This window comes from Chaetodon trifascialis, chromosome 20 (genome assembly GCF_039877785.1).
Source record: "Chaetodon trifascialis isolate fChaTrf1 chromosome 20, fChaTrf1.hap1, whole genome shotgun sequence".
Lineage (NCBI taxonomy): Eukaryota > Metazoa > Chordata > Actinopteri > Chaetodontiformes > Chaetodontidae > Chaetodon > Chaetodon trifascialis.
Window position 1 is genome coordinate 15,344,137 of NC_092075.1, and position 13,868 is coordinate 15,358,004.

The window sequence follows — 13,868 nt, forward strand, 5'->3', positions numbered from 1 at the left end:
ATCTGCCTATAATTTTTCACTTATTAGTTTAGACTATAAAATGGTCAAAGCTAGTGGAAATATACCCCATTTCAAATTCCTAGAGTCCATGGTGACAGCAGTCCAAAGCCCAAAGATAAGTTTGCAGTTAAAAACAGAAAATAGCAACAATATGTGGCGATTCATTTGTTTCAGCCTTACTGTACACCTGACTCCTAAACATACACAAAATACAGAGAAAAAATCTGTGGCGAAACCAAAGATTTTTCAAATTAATTGCTTTGTCTGAAAAATGTCAGAAAATAATGAAAAGTGTCCATCAAAGTGACGGAAAACGTTAAAAATATGCAGATTATATAGATGTGAAGCAGCAAATTCTCACATTTGAAAACTGGGACCAGCCAACATTTGCTATTTTCACTTTGTTAATTATTGAAATGGTAAATTGCTGTCTATTCATTTCTGTCAATGGACTAATCAGTGTTTCAGCACTAATTTACTTGTCATCATAATACAATTTCATGTCATTTTTTTTTCTTTTACATGATTCATAACAGCTCCATTGTTGAATTTCCCCCTCACACACCAGTGTAATAATATAGCTTTTTTATGATGTCATTGGCTCACATTCACTTTACTTTGGCCACCTATGACATCATGTATTGACTTCTTCCACACAGCGGTTGTATATAACATTATAATGATGTCATTGTGACACATACCTTAATTGTGATCACACAATGACTTGGCTTGTATGGCACTGTTATGATGTCATAATACAACCTTTATCTCACTTTGGTCATGTGCTGCTGTTAATGATGTCATGACCTATGCCTTACAGTGGCCACACAGAGCTGTGATGTCCCAGTATCTCCTTACGTAGTGTTCGTGTTCGTGTTCATGTGTGTGTGTGTGTGTGTGTGTGTGTGTGTGTGTGTGTGTGTGTGTGTGTGTGTGTGTGTGTGTGTGTGTGTGTGCACCTCTTATATGTGGCCATGGTGTGACTTTTACCTGACTTTGTCCCTGTATAGTTTTATTATGTTGTCATGGTGTGACCAGCTAGTTATGGTTTGTGCTGACGGCTTATTGCGGTATTAGAAAAGGACAGAGGAGCCTTTGGGACAGTTGTCATCACCGCATGCCCTTGGAACACGCTAACGTTCACACATTGTCACACATGATGCTGGAGTCTTACATACACACACGAGGACATGCACGCAGTCATATCCTCACACACACACATGTGACATACCCACATGCACATGCACCCTTTTTTATGAGCCCTCCCTTACGGCTATAGCAGGAAATGAATGTCCAGCAGCTGAGGCTGTTAATTAACATTTATGGCTGTAGATGACCGTCAAATCGTTAGACTGGCTCTCACAGCCTTCACATCAAAGCAACCAGGTTATAAAAATCCAATCTCTGTCCCTGAGTCCCTGCCAAAGTAATGATGGTGGATCATGATGTTGATTTGTTTTATAATATGAATCTAAACGACACTGATCCCCGGCGGGGGTATGGTATTTGTTTGTCTCCTTGCACAGTATGTGTCTGTGGTGTGTTTGTAAATGGCATGTGGTGTGGAGACATTGAGTGTGTGAAATCCCATATGCTAATAATATATGGGGTTTAATTTGAGTCTATTTGTGTTCAGTAGATTCTCATGATTATGCCCATTAAAATTTACATTCTATTTACATTACAAAAAGCGTTCATGTTGCTATTGCCACTTATGTGTGCAATATTACTTCATTACCTCAGGACAAATGTGAAATGAACAGATTTTGTACAACGATCATCACACTTCCAAACAATCAAAAACAACTTTCTCACATGAGACGAAGTTAAAAGAGTGACAAGTTTTAAGGTTAACAGTTGCAAATAGATGCCTCCTGCTCTATATTTACAATTTCACTCTTTTCACACAGAGAAACCTCCATTCGCACACATGTAGCGCAAGAATACATACTTTCAAACACATGCACACCTTTAAATAAATTTGGTTTCAACCACCATATGACAGAATCCAAACTTCAAAAAGAGGAAGTCAAAAAGAAGTCTAATCCCTGTCCCTTGTCACATGTGCAGGATGCACACATATGGGCCCCAATTCGCACACAGATGTAAGCACAAACCACACAAATACAGACATCTGTGTCAGTTCCAATCACAGCCCCAAACACCTGTCTGCCAATCTTCCAATAGTGTTTTGTCCATGTCTGCTTTCCCCTGGCCAAAGGAGACTGTGTGTGCGAGCAGGCATGGGTGTTCAGATGTCAGTTTGTGTGTGTGTGTGTGTGTGTGTGTGTGTGTGTGTGTGTGTGTGTGTGTGTGTGTGTGTGTGTGTGTGTGTGTGTGTGTGTGTGTGTGTGTGTGTGTGTGTGTGTGTGTGTGTGTGCGTAAGCAGTCTGACGGCCACAGATAAGGCGGCAGTTATCTTATCGTGCTGAGCCAACCTACCCTAAAACCTCACAAGGTGTCAGAGCGTGCTGGCTTCTCCCCAAGCATCCCCTCATTTTCATGTCAATTTCACACTGTTTCTGCTGTCTCTCAGTCTCTGCCCTCCCTCCCCTTTGTCTCTATCCCTCGGTAGCCTTCCTCCCTCCCTTTAAGCGGAAGTTAAGCTCATTTTAGTCCTGTTTTGCTCCACTGTTCTCCCTTCATCCCTCCCTTTTCTTCCCTCTTGCCCTTTTGATCTTTCTTGGTATCCATCCACTTGGCCTTGCGATCAGTCTCTCTCATCTTTGGCCACCTTAGACAGCTTTTGCTATCCCGCTTTTTACCTCTTTGCCCACATCTGACTCTTCCTTTCTCATTTCCTCTCCTTTTCTTGCTCTTCCCATCTCTCTTTCCTGTTTTCTCCTTATCGCTGACCTCTCTCTCAGTACATAATCCAGGAGAGGTGACAATTCACTTGGCCGCTGCCAGACCACCTCACTCATTCTCAATGTCTTTCTCGCTCTTACACTTTCTCACCACACCGTCATCCAGTTATTTATTCACAGCTCAGGAGAGATGACAGCCTTTTTATCAGCCTGCCAGTCATTTTGCACGTCACTCTTTAGTCACGCGTTTATCCTGCCAAGCTCCCCTCAGTCCTTCTCTTTAGCCTTGTAAGACCATCTTAAATCACATGAGCCCAGGTTCTGGTTGGAGATAGATTTAATTCACCGACAGTCCACTCAGGCAGGCAACTTAAAGCCGAACCAGTTGGTTAATTGTTGGTCCTGGTTCTGATGACTATGAGCAGTGCTGTTTTTAATTTTTTTGGGGTGCACATCTCAACTGCCAACTTTTAAGAACTTCTTGAAGTTCTATCATTTTGCATTCTGGATTAAACTCTAATATTAGAATGATGCCACATTTGTTTCACCTAAAGAGCACCTTCAAAAGAAGTCTGAGGTTTCCAGAACGATCGCCATGTATTTCAAGCTGAAAACCAGAAGCAAACCCTACAAACCGTCCAGCCAGTGCTCCATTATCCTGAAGTGAGGTGTAAGAAGGCTTCATGTTGATGTTTTAATAAAGGACACCAATCATGTAGCAGCTGGTTGAAAGGCTGATAAAATCAGCTAAATTTGGTCTGTGCCCATGAATAATACCCCTGACCCAAGCAAATGTCTGGTTACCTTCACCAGACCTCAGTGAACAGAGTGAAATGTGTTCCTCCTTCTTTTGCATCACATTTTCAGCTTTAGATTCCTTCAAGTTTAGCATTTGTATTTTATTCAATTCAATTTCTTATGAATGGCCACTTGAATATAAAATAGCTCTTGAAATTCAGCTTCATCATGTTTAGTTCTTCTAAAACCTCCTCAACATTCAAACCCACTTTTACCTCAAACCTAGCAATCGTTGTCAAATGTCTCCCAGCTCGCTCCATCTCCCACCCTGGCGACACAACATTTAGCCCTCCCAGTAGCACTCCATCCTCTCTCTGTCTTCATCTTCCACCAAATATGACCATCTTTGTCAAGCTGTCAGCCACCCTCCCGCCTTTGTCTATTAAATAAAGCCTTTCAATTCATTTTACCTTATATCACTCCCCCCTTTCCTCCCCCTGTCCTTGCCTGCCCGTCTCAAACTAAGTCAGACAGTTGTTATCAATCTGCCTCAAGAACACTATCTATCCCCCCCCCCCCCTCCCTTTTTCCCTCCCCTCGGCTTTGACTGCATTTACATGTCGTTGTGCAGAGGTGGACGGATGCAATGATGAGAGGACTATCTCCTGAACATCCCTCTGGGGTTCCACTCTCCTCTCTTTGTCCTTCTCACTGGCTGGAGGGTTCATTATTTCGCTCTCTCTTTGCTATTCTGTGTTTGTCTCTCCCTTTGCTTTTAAGATGAAACCTTGCTTTCATCACTTTTGACATTTTGCAACTAGTTTTCTCATTCGCGGCAGCATCCCTCGTCAGTATTTATCAGGCCAATGCAAAAAAAGTCCGAAATAATCATGACATATGAGAAAGAATGGTTAGTCATTGGAGTCAATAATAAACTTTATTTCAATGTCATGAAAAAACACTTTGGAAGAGTCTGTGTTGGATCTGATTTATGCTTAACGGTTCATTATTCTGTCAGAAAAGCAGTTTTATGGGATAAAATGTGATGTACGTCGGATCTTTCCCAGTAACAAGCAACGACAGCTTCCTTGACATTTAGATTTTCCCCCTGACTCTCTCACCACAAGAATAGTTTCCTGATTCTACCTCTGATCTGTCAAAGGCTGACTTTAAATGAACCCTCTCAGAGTCCAGGATGAAGTTTGGTTGCCGTATTTTACATTTTGCTTCGCTCAGGCAGATTTTTTTCTGAACACATTTGATTGTCATGTCTCGTGGGGATCAAATACTGGTGGCTCATGGTTTAAGGAACGGCCTACTGTGACATCTTTGACTTATCTCACCTCTTCTCGTTGTATTATTTTCTCATTTAAGTGAATTTAAACATTTCAACTCAATGTTTGGTAATTTTAATGTCAGTCAATTGTGAATAAAGGTGCATTTGGGGAATTCTAAATAAGATATGAGTAGTAGCCTACAGTCATCTTTTCTGTGGGTGTGTGAAGTGGGTTGTTCTCATTATATATTTGCCTTGTAAGAAGTTAAAATGTCAGTCTGAACACTGCGCTGTCTATTCTTCTTCTCTCATGCAGCTCGATATCTAGTCTCTCTATTCTTGCTGCTAGAGATGGTTGTATATCTAAATTGTGCACCACAGCTTGCCTGCATTAAATTGGGTTTCTGTGTGTATCTTGTGTGACCGACGCGTGATTGGGTAAGGGCTTGACCAATTGCTGACCCCTCCTCGCTGACCTCTATGCAGACGGTCATAGGTCTGTAAAGCCTCTGGTTCCTGTCTGCATGATGGTCTGTCTATGTGAGAAACCGAGCAATACACATAGCAAATTAAGGGTTTATTTACCCGAACTTCAAAATCTAAGAAAAACAAACCACTTTAACTTGAGCATGACCACGGTTAACCGCAAGGACAAAATAATGCAGCTCTCTGTAGCCATGAATCTGTCAACCTGAGGTTCAGCAGAAATTGAGCAACAATGAACGCTGCATACACCGAGAGGACTGACTGACTGACACAAAGAAACAAAAGAGGAAACATTTACACATGTTTGGCCCCATGAAGACAGAAGGGCGTGCAGGGGAACATGCATCACCAAAACAAAGGGATAACATCAACATCAGCTGTAAATAGTATCTCAGTTAAATCCACAAAATCACTTTGCACTATAATCTTTAAAAAGCTGAATGAATAACAGTCCTAAGTCAAAGCCTGTAGGGTCTGTCTTTTGCTCAACTTGTCTATGACTGCTGTTGACAAGTGTCATCCATTGCCAGTGGAGGATTTGTATGAAAGTGTTGCAGATTGCATCTTTAAAATGGTGTCCTCTCACCTCTCAGCCCGCTCATTCCCCGCTTGATGACTTAATTAGCATCAGGTCAGTCACTGCGCGGGTTGTAACGCTGTGAGCAAGGCCAACCTTGAAATGTATGCAAAGCACAGGTGGCCATAAACATAATATCAACACATTATCTATTTGCTTTATGGTGCATTTACATAAGAAACTAGCTGGTGTCTCTTTCAAAGCTGGATTTAAACTGTTTTGCTGCCTGACACATATGCACTTTCCCCCTTTCTCTGTTCTTGGCAGTATATAGCTGACAACCTTCCTCATTCTCTCCCAGCCTTTATATCACAGAATATGACTACTAAACCATCTCTCTCTACCCCCCCCCCCACACACACACACACACACATTCTGTCCTCTCCTTTTTCATTACTTTACAGTATGACAGAGAGACCCCCACCCATTACTTTAGAAAAGGCAGAGGGAACAGGGTCCAAGATAAAGCATCTGCTGCAGTGATGTCAGAGGACAGTTATGAAGCAGATTATGAGGCTTAGAGTCTGAACTTCTTGCCTCTAGTTTGGTCTCTTAACTTCCGACATCCCAACTCTACAATGTCTTTTTTTTTTCTCACCGTCACATTTGTTTTTTTTATGTTTGTTGTCTCAAAGTGAGACCTGTTATTAAGATGTGGCGATGATCTGTGCCTGTGGGTTGCTGCTGTAACTTTACAGATGCTGGTTCGGCCCTTATCTGGATGGCATTTCAAGGTGGACAGCTATTCATTTGAACAACTTAGCAGGTTGAGGGACTCTCTTTAGTCACGACACTTGAGTTTACCTCATTTCCATCTCACCTTTCCCTGCTCCCTCTTAGTATCTGTCGGCTTTGTTCTCCTTGTTCTCTTTTAGGTGTCACCATCATTAATATTCTATTTTATCTTATTAAAGACAGGCAGGAGATACACAAACAAAACTGCAAAAAAAAAGAAAAAACAAACCAAACAATTAATTCACGACATCCCAGCTTCCATTAGATTCATGCTGTGCTGTGATGCTTGTAATTAATTTAGCTTCCTGAAATTTCCACCGCTCACTTGGTTGGTAAACATCTTCTGGCAGGTCAACATGTTGGGTTTACCCCCCACTATGCCCATAGTTAAAGTCTCTGTCTCTCCATGCTCTTTTAGCCTTCATCTCCTTAACCTGATCCCCTCGCTTGCTAATAATAGCCCCGGCTTTCACAGAACAGGCAGGGAAACAGAGCAGAAGGGGAGAATTGGGGGACTGCTGGCTGGATTCACATTGGATTTTGTGCAGTGTGCACAAAGGACTCTTTTTAGCCCATTGGTTTATTGTAGTAACTCTGCAAGGCTAACCTTTAATATTCTGCCTTAATTTTTAAGCTTGTGCAAGGTGATGCTTTTATACGCTCAAGTGAGCTCATGCTTCGGCTGAAGAAAGAAATCATTCTGTGTCAAATCAGGAACATTTGTGTCACGCCTTAATCACGGTATCTGTGGGCCAATGCCGTGGCATGTTCTGTCCCTCAGATGGGCTGAAGTGATGGATTAAGAGGCGACGTGCAGCAACGGTCGTGTAATAGGAAAGTGAAGAATACAATAGACTTCGCTCCTAAAAGCTTATTGGTGCTGAAGTGACAGGCTAACAGAAACAGACAAAATGAATAAATGCAATCCCAGCTTTTGGCTGGTGTCTGCTTTGAATCCCTCCTTTCGCTGTAATCCTTTATCCCTGCAAAAGAAATCACAATTCTGTGAAGACATCTGTTTGTAAAGTGCATTATGTCTGGCCAGTAGACATGGCGAACTGCCACGTCTGTCACTGTTACTGAGCAAGCTTGATAACAGAGAAACAGTGGGACACAGTCATTCTAAAAGATCCTCTAATTAGTATTTAGTTTCAGTATGTGCTTATATTGTAAAAGGGATACAAAAGCAATCCAGTGTTTGACAGAATGCACGTTAACAGTTTCCCTTTGTACTACAAATTAAAGGCCCTCCAGGTTGTCTGGTTTTGCAATAGTTGGTTAAAGATCAAAAAGGTGAAAATGCCCGCTATGAGCTAAGCGGGACATGATGTGACTAAACACCTCAGCTAAATTCTTACATAATATTGACAACATCTTGAGTAGTTTTCCTCATCCCAGTCTCTGAAGGAGCACATTAACATCCAGTTCATGCAGTGAATTTGTGATCCTGGCTCGTAGCCCAATATTTTGATGTTGAATCTCTTGTCTGTAGCGTGCATATCCCCTCAATCAGGATGTTCAGCCCTTATTTTAAGATTTTACCGGGATCTGGCTGCCCACTGAAGTGAAAATCCGCCCACCCTGCGACGCTATAGTGTTATGATTGAATATCATTAAAAAGTAAGGATAAGTATGCAGTATCTGTGGCTATGGAATAGGGGTGATGTGTTGTTATGGGGGTGTTGAAAAGACACATGCTGAGTGTGTAATTATCTCTGAGATTGTTCTCTCACTGATCGCATTCACATCTCATCTATTTAAATCCCCCTCACTGTAGTAGCTACTGTATATTTAGCACCCCTCTTTCTTTCTTTCTTTCTTTCTTTCTTTCTTTCTTTCTTTCTTTCTTTCTTTCTTTCTTTCTTTCTTGCATAATCTTGCTTTCACTCTCCACATAAATAATTTCTGTCTGGCCTGCTAATATTGTCAAGCTCCCTATCTGGAGCTGCGCAGAAGCCTATGGGATTTGTTTTTGCTGATTTGCTGGGTTTTGTTTTGGGTTATTTTATTTATTTATTTATTTGGGCTTTTTCTTTTTTTTTTGTTTTAGTGTTGTTATTATGTCTGTGCTCTTAGCTGGTGTGAAATCTTGGTGTGTCATCTGGAGAGTTGAAGAACTGCTGAATTGGAAAAGTACAGCTGGTGTCAAGGTCTGAAAGAAGGAGAAAGCCGGAGAAAGGCGTGCGTGTGCGTGCACGCGTGTGTGCATTTGTGTGCGTATGTGTGTGGAGAAGCACAGACAGAGTGAGGCAAAGAGACAAAAAAGAGCAAGGGAATGTGAGACAAGTAAAGAGGCAGATAGAGGAGGAACAAACAAGGAGAGCACGAGCGTCTAAGAGGTGATGTTTCACATGATAGCACGTCTTTTCAACACCCCCATAACAACAGATCACCCCAATTCCATCAGCAAATCTCTCCCACCTTCAACTTTCTCTCTCTCTTCTCTCTCTCTCGCTCTCTCTCTCTCTGTCTCTCTCTCTCTCTCTCTCTCTCTCTCCTTCAGCCAGACAGACAGGCTAGCAGGCTGTCTTGAAATAAATAAATAGCCTCTCAGCCACTGATGCCTCTGGAGAAACTGAGATGGGTTGCCTTGACTCTACATGAAAACAGCAACAGAAAACAAACCAAGCAAAATCTCGAACTCCGGTGAAGTCAGATTCATCTGTGGTAGAAAATGTAAGGAGACATGTTGCCTGAAAACTATTTTTACAGAACTGGAACGCCATAGGATGAAGCTAGGAGGTCAAACAGTGGTGAAAGTTCATGTTTCTGGAAGGTGCACGGATGAATCCTGGCCCAAACAAGATTACCAAGCAGTCAATCGCTGTGATTGTTACAGGATTTACATGATAAGGCCATAACATGTGTTCTACTCTAATCTACATTAAGGAAAAACTATTTACACCATTTCTGGCTTTTGAAGCACGCTGGAATGAGCTGACTGCTCGTGCGCCGATCATCGCTTTCAAGGCCAGAGTACACGATCGTTTTCTTGTTGGCTCTTAACCTAAAACCTTTAGAGGGCCAGAGGGCCACTTTTTCTTCCCAAAAATTCAATAAAATGTCATTCACTCACAGTTCATTTAACAGCGAATACTGTTTATATTTTGATTTTTAGCAACAGAATCACAAGTTCCATATGTAATATAAAGGTTTGTCAGCATCTAAAAACTATGTTATACTACTGCTACTACTACATTAAATGTGATTCCTCACTTTCAAAGTTCACGTTCAGAGCCCAGACTGTTTTTGCAGCTTCTATATTCAACACTCGACCACTTCATCAGCAGCGTGACGTGGCTGTGGTAACAGCCGTTTTACAGCACAGCAGAAATGGCTGATGTGCGTGGCGCGCCAAGTTACCATGCAGCAGAGCTAGCGCGCTTTCTGTGTGAGTGAGTGTGTGCAGCAGACAGTGTGAGGAGCGTGTAATAGGCTCACCTGTCCCTGGCTGCAGACTGATGGGCAGGTGGAGAGAATGGAAAGCAGATGGAAAGACGGAGCGATGGAGGAAGGGGAGAAACGAATGCACACGAGTCGATAAGACCGCACCAGACGAAGCCTATGGGGTGCATAGACTTTGACTTTTCACACGCTGTTTGTATGCCTGATTAAATAAACACCATTGCAGAATGAGGAAAAGGAAGCGGGACAGAGAGCAGAAAGAGGAAAATAATTGAAGAGATATCGCTGGGTGGATGGATAGCCCGGAGAGGCATGGAAGAGGAGAAGCAAACTCTTGTGATATTTCACTACATAATTGTGTCTCTTACTTGAAAATGCAAGAACCGTAATTTGTACAAAATCTCTTTACGGTGTGTTGCCATTTCCATTAGGCTGTACATGCTTGGAGGCCACCAAAATTTGTGAGCAGTTTAAACGAGATTTATTCAATTTCACAATCCCCTGAGGGGGTTTGGAGATTTTTAGTGGGATATATCAGCTGTTTCAACAACACGAGTTCAAATCTGTTCACAGAATAAAGTTTTTTGCTGAATGTTTTTGCCGCTGTGTTGAAAAGATGGGGAGGACATGAAAGACGGAGCAGAGATAGATGAGAGTTCTGTAAGGGTTGATTAAAGCATAGGAAGAGCCACTTCTGGCAAAGCTTTTTTGACTGTGCTCATATCAGATTTTTAACTAAAGCTCAGATCCTGTCCACACACTGACTAAGTCTTGTTTTGTTTCTGACAGGGTGAAGACGAGGATCGTGCTGACGTTTCGCCCTGTCGGAGGTAAGTTCACGTCTTTTCCTCGGCTGCTCTGTCGGTGTCTTCGCTCCAGTTCGAGTGAGGCTGCTCCACACTTTCCATCTAGTTGAATTTAAGCTTCCTGTGCTGCTTTTGTGATTTGTGCTGAGTAAGTTTCAAAAGCCAGGGGTCCGTGAAACTCATTTCATTTTCCGTATAAATAGACAAAAATGTTGCTCTCCTTTGTTTTCCGCCTCAACCATGTAAGCAAGTGAATATGCATCATCTTGCAAATTTGTACTATTTACTCACGTGAACTTTCCACCCACACCACTTCACTTTGAAGACGGTCCCAGCACTGAGCGCTCTGAATGAAATCAAATCAACAATAGGAGCCACGTGTTTGAAAAGCCACAGAAATACTGAACCTGTTTAGCTGTAAGAACAAGCCCCACCTTATGGGAGATGTAAGCTTCGGACTCTTGAATCAGTGAAGTGCTTCTATTTGTTTTATTTGATTTCAACAATATGGTTGGAAAAATCATGTTTCAACTAGCAGTCCCACCAGCTGCCCTGAGCCCCATGTTGAGAACCTCTGGCCTGCCCGTATGGTGGTCTCTGCCCCTCTGTCAGTAGCATGTCTTTGGCTGTATCCAGTTGCCGTGGTGACATGCGTGTGTCAGCAGTGGGACGTGTGATGTGTGTTTGTGTGTGTGGTGGCGGGCGTTGAAAGGACTCCGCGGAGGCGGATAGAGTTCCTCTGTCAAGAAATGCCAACTTCGCAAACACACACACACACACACACACACACACACACACACACACACACACACACACACACACACACACACACACACATGTTGACGGTCAGATCTAGGAACATCAGAAATATGGGCATGCAGACATGACACACCGTCACACCGGCACCCACGGACACTCAAGTACACACGCTCGTACAGGAAATACGCAGACAGAGGGGACACACACGTAGACAGATATCCAGATTCCACACAGGCCACTGCCATGCTTTCATACTGACAGCTCAGGACTATAAGGTTACATACAGGGAAGTCCATGCCTGCAGCAATGCTTTGAACACTAACAGTATGTGTACACACTTTTATTAACTCTCAGAGACCTGAAGCTAAAGTTTAATGCCACTCATTTAAAGCTGAAAAGTTTGCATCCGATCTTGACAGATTTATTCTCGGACATGAATGACAGATGATATTTGCATATAGAGTTAGCGAATGCAAATTGTTGCTCGCTCAGCAGCTGCAACAAGGAAATTGGGGGTTAAGGGCCTTGCTTAAGGGCAGCTTGACTATTGTCCATGTGGGAATTGAGAGCGTTACTCATTTGCTTTCCCCAGCCAGATTTCCCCCGATGCCAGTCGGGGATTTGAAACGAGGACACAAGCCCGCAGAAGCTTTAGGCTACTGCTGACAACCAGGTATAATGCATCTTAATTACACCAGGATTCTGTTTTCGCCGCAACTGTAATTGAGTTCAAGTTCGAGAATTTAGTCTTCCCGTCGGGATGTTTGGCTCGCAGCAAGGCATATGTCATGTTGCATCATCAGAATAAACAAAGTGCTGAGATTCAGACGCACAAGACATTAAATGAATTGGAAAGAGGGAAGAGTCAGACTGAGAGAGGCTGAGGCTCAGGAGAGGAGAGGATCTGTCCGTCTCTCCGTTACAGGTACAGACTTTAATTGGATTGGAGATAAATAATTTCTCAAGTCAGATTACTCCAGTCATGATATGTATTTTTTCCTTACATCTGTTATGAAGGTGCTGGATTTTAATTCTATAACTACAGTGATAGATAGATAGATAGATAGATAGATAGATAGATAGATAGATAGATAGATAGATAGATAGATAGATAGATAGATAGATAGATAGATAGATAGATAGGACTGTTTTACTTTTGAGCACAGTTGTGTGAACGAAGGTTCGTTGATCTTTAAGTTCATGAAGAAATATTGTAAATTTACTCTATCCGTTTGTCTGTTTTTGGTAGATATAGTGATGTATCATAGATGATTTCCTTGCATTTCTCGCTATTTATTTGAGCATTACTCTCGGCTGCAATAGCTCTCTCCATGAAGAAGGCATGGGTAATCTAATTGACATATTTTAGCTGAAGCTACCGTCGTTTCAGTTTCTGTATGAAGCTTTCCGAGGCGGCGGGGAGACAACAAGCTGACAAACAAGTCTGCATAAAGGAGCTGGGTTTCTTGACATTTTTCCCAGTGAACACATCTGATTTGATATTTTTAACTTGGCAACAATGCTAAGTGGTTTTGCAGCTCTGAACTCAACACAGATGAAACAAAACCTGTCACCTTGTGCAGCCCACTCAGCCCTAATTGGATGCAAGAGGTCAGCACGACTACCCAGAATGACTAGTCCGCATACGCAGATTTAACCCCGTACTTATTGTGGTGCATTCAAAGAAGCCTCTGTGCAGTGGTTTACATATGAGACGATCCATGAGGACGATAACCTGTCTTTCAGCTTTCTCTCTTCGGCTACTGCTCAGTGCCGTTGGCATGCAGGTCGGCAAATTGCTTTGTAGACACCACCCATGTCATCTACACTACAAGAACATGCATCTCCTGCCTGTGTGTGTGTGTGTGTGTGTGTGTGTGTGTGTGTGTGTGTGTGTGTGTCTGTGTGTCTGTGTGTCTGTGTGTGTGTGTGTGTGTGGAGTCGTCAGTAATGTGAGACGGTGTGTTTTGATCCCTCTGGGTCGCCTAGTCGCCTAAATCACCTTTACACACACACACACACACACACACACACACACACACACATACACACATGCACACACGCACAGCCTCACACACTTTTATTTCAGATCAGATTGACATTGGTTTGTCCACAATGTACCCGATGCAGTTTGGCACAAATTGACCTTTATTTCTTTATCTTTATAGAGTTTGTTTGTTTGTTTAGTTTTCTGTATGTCTGCACATTTGCATCAGTTATTTTGCCTTCCTGTTCCTCAATGTGTGCCTCTGTGTGTGTGTGCACACATCAGTATGTGC

The 13,868-nt window shown here is 42.5% G+C and overlaps 1 protein-coding gene across 1 annotated transcript in view; it reads left to right on the forward strand.

The window, feature by feature from the left end:
• The window catches only part of cntfr (ciliary neurotrophic factor receptor), a 205,090-nt gene that overhangs the window by 22,224 nt on the left and 168,998 nt on the right, over window positions 1-13,868 (forward strand). The window contains exon 2 of the mRNA XM_070989534.1: window positions 10,814-10,854. The gene's annotated coding sequence lies outside the window, so the exon portion shown is untranslated. The remainder of the gene's footprint in view (window positions 1-10,813; window positions 10,855-13,868) is intronic.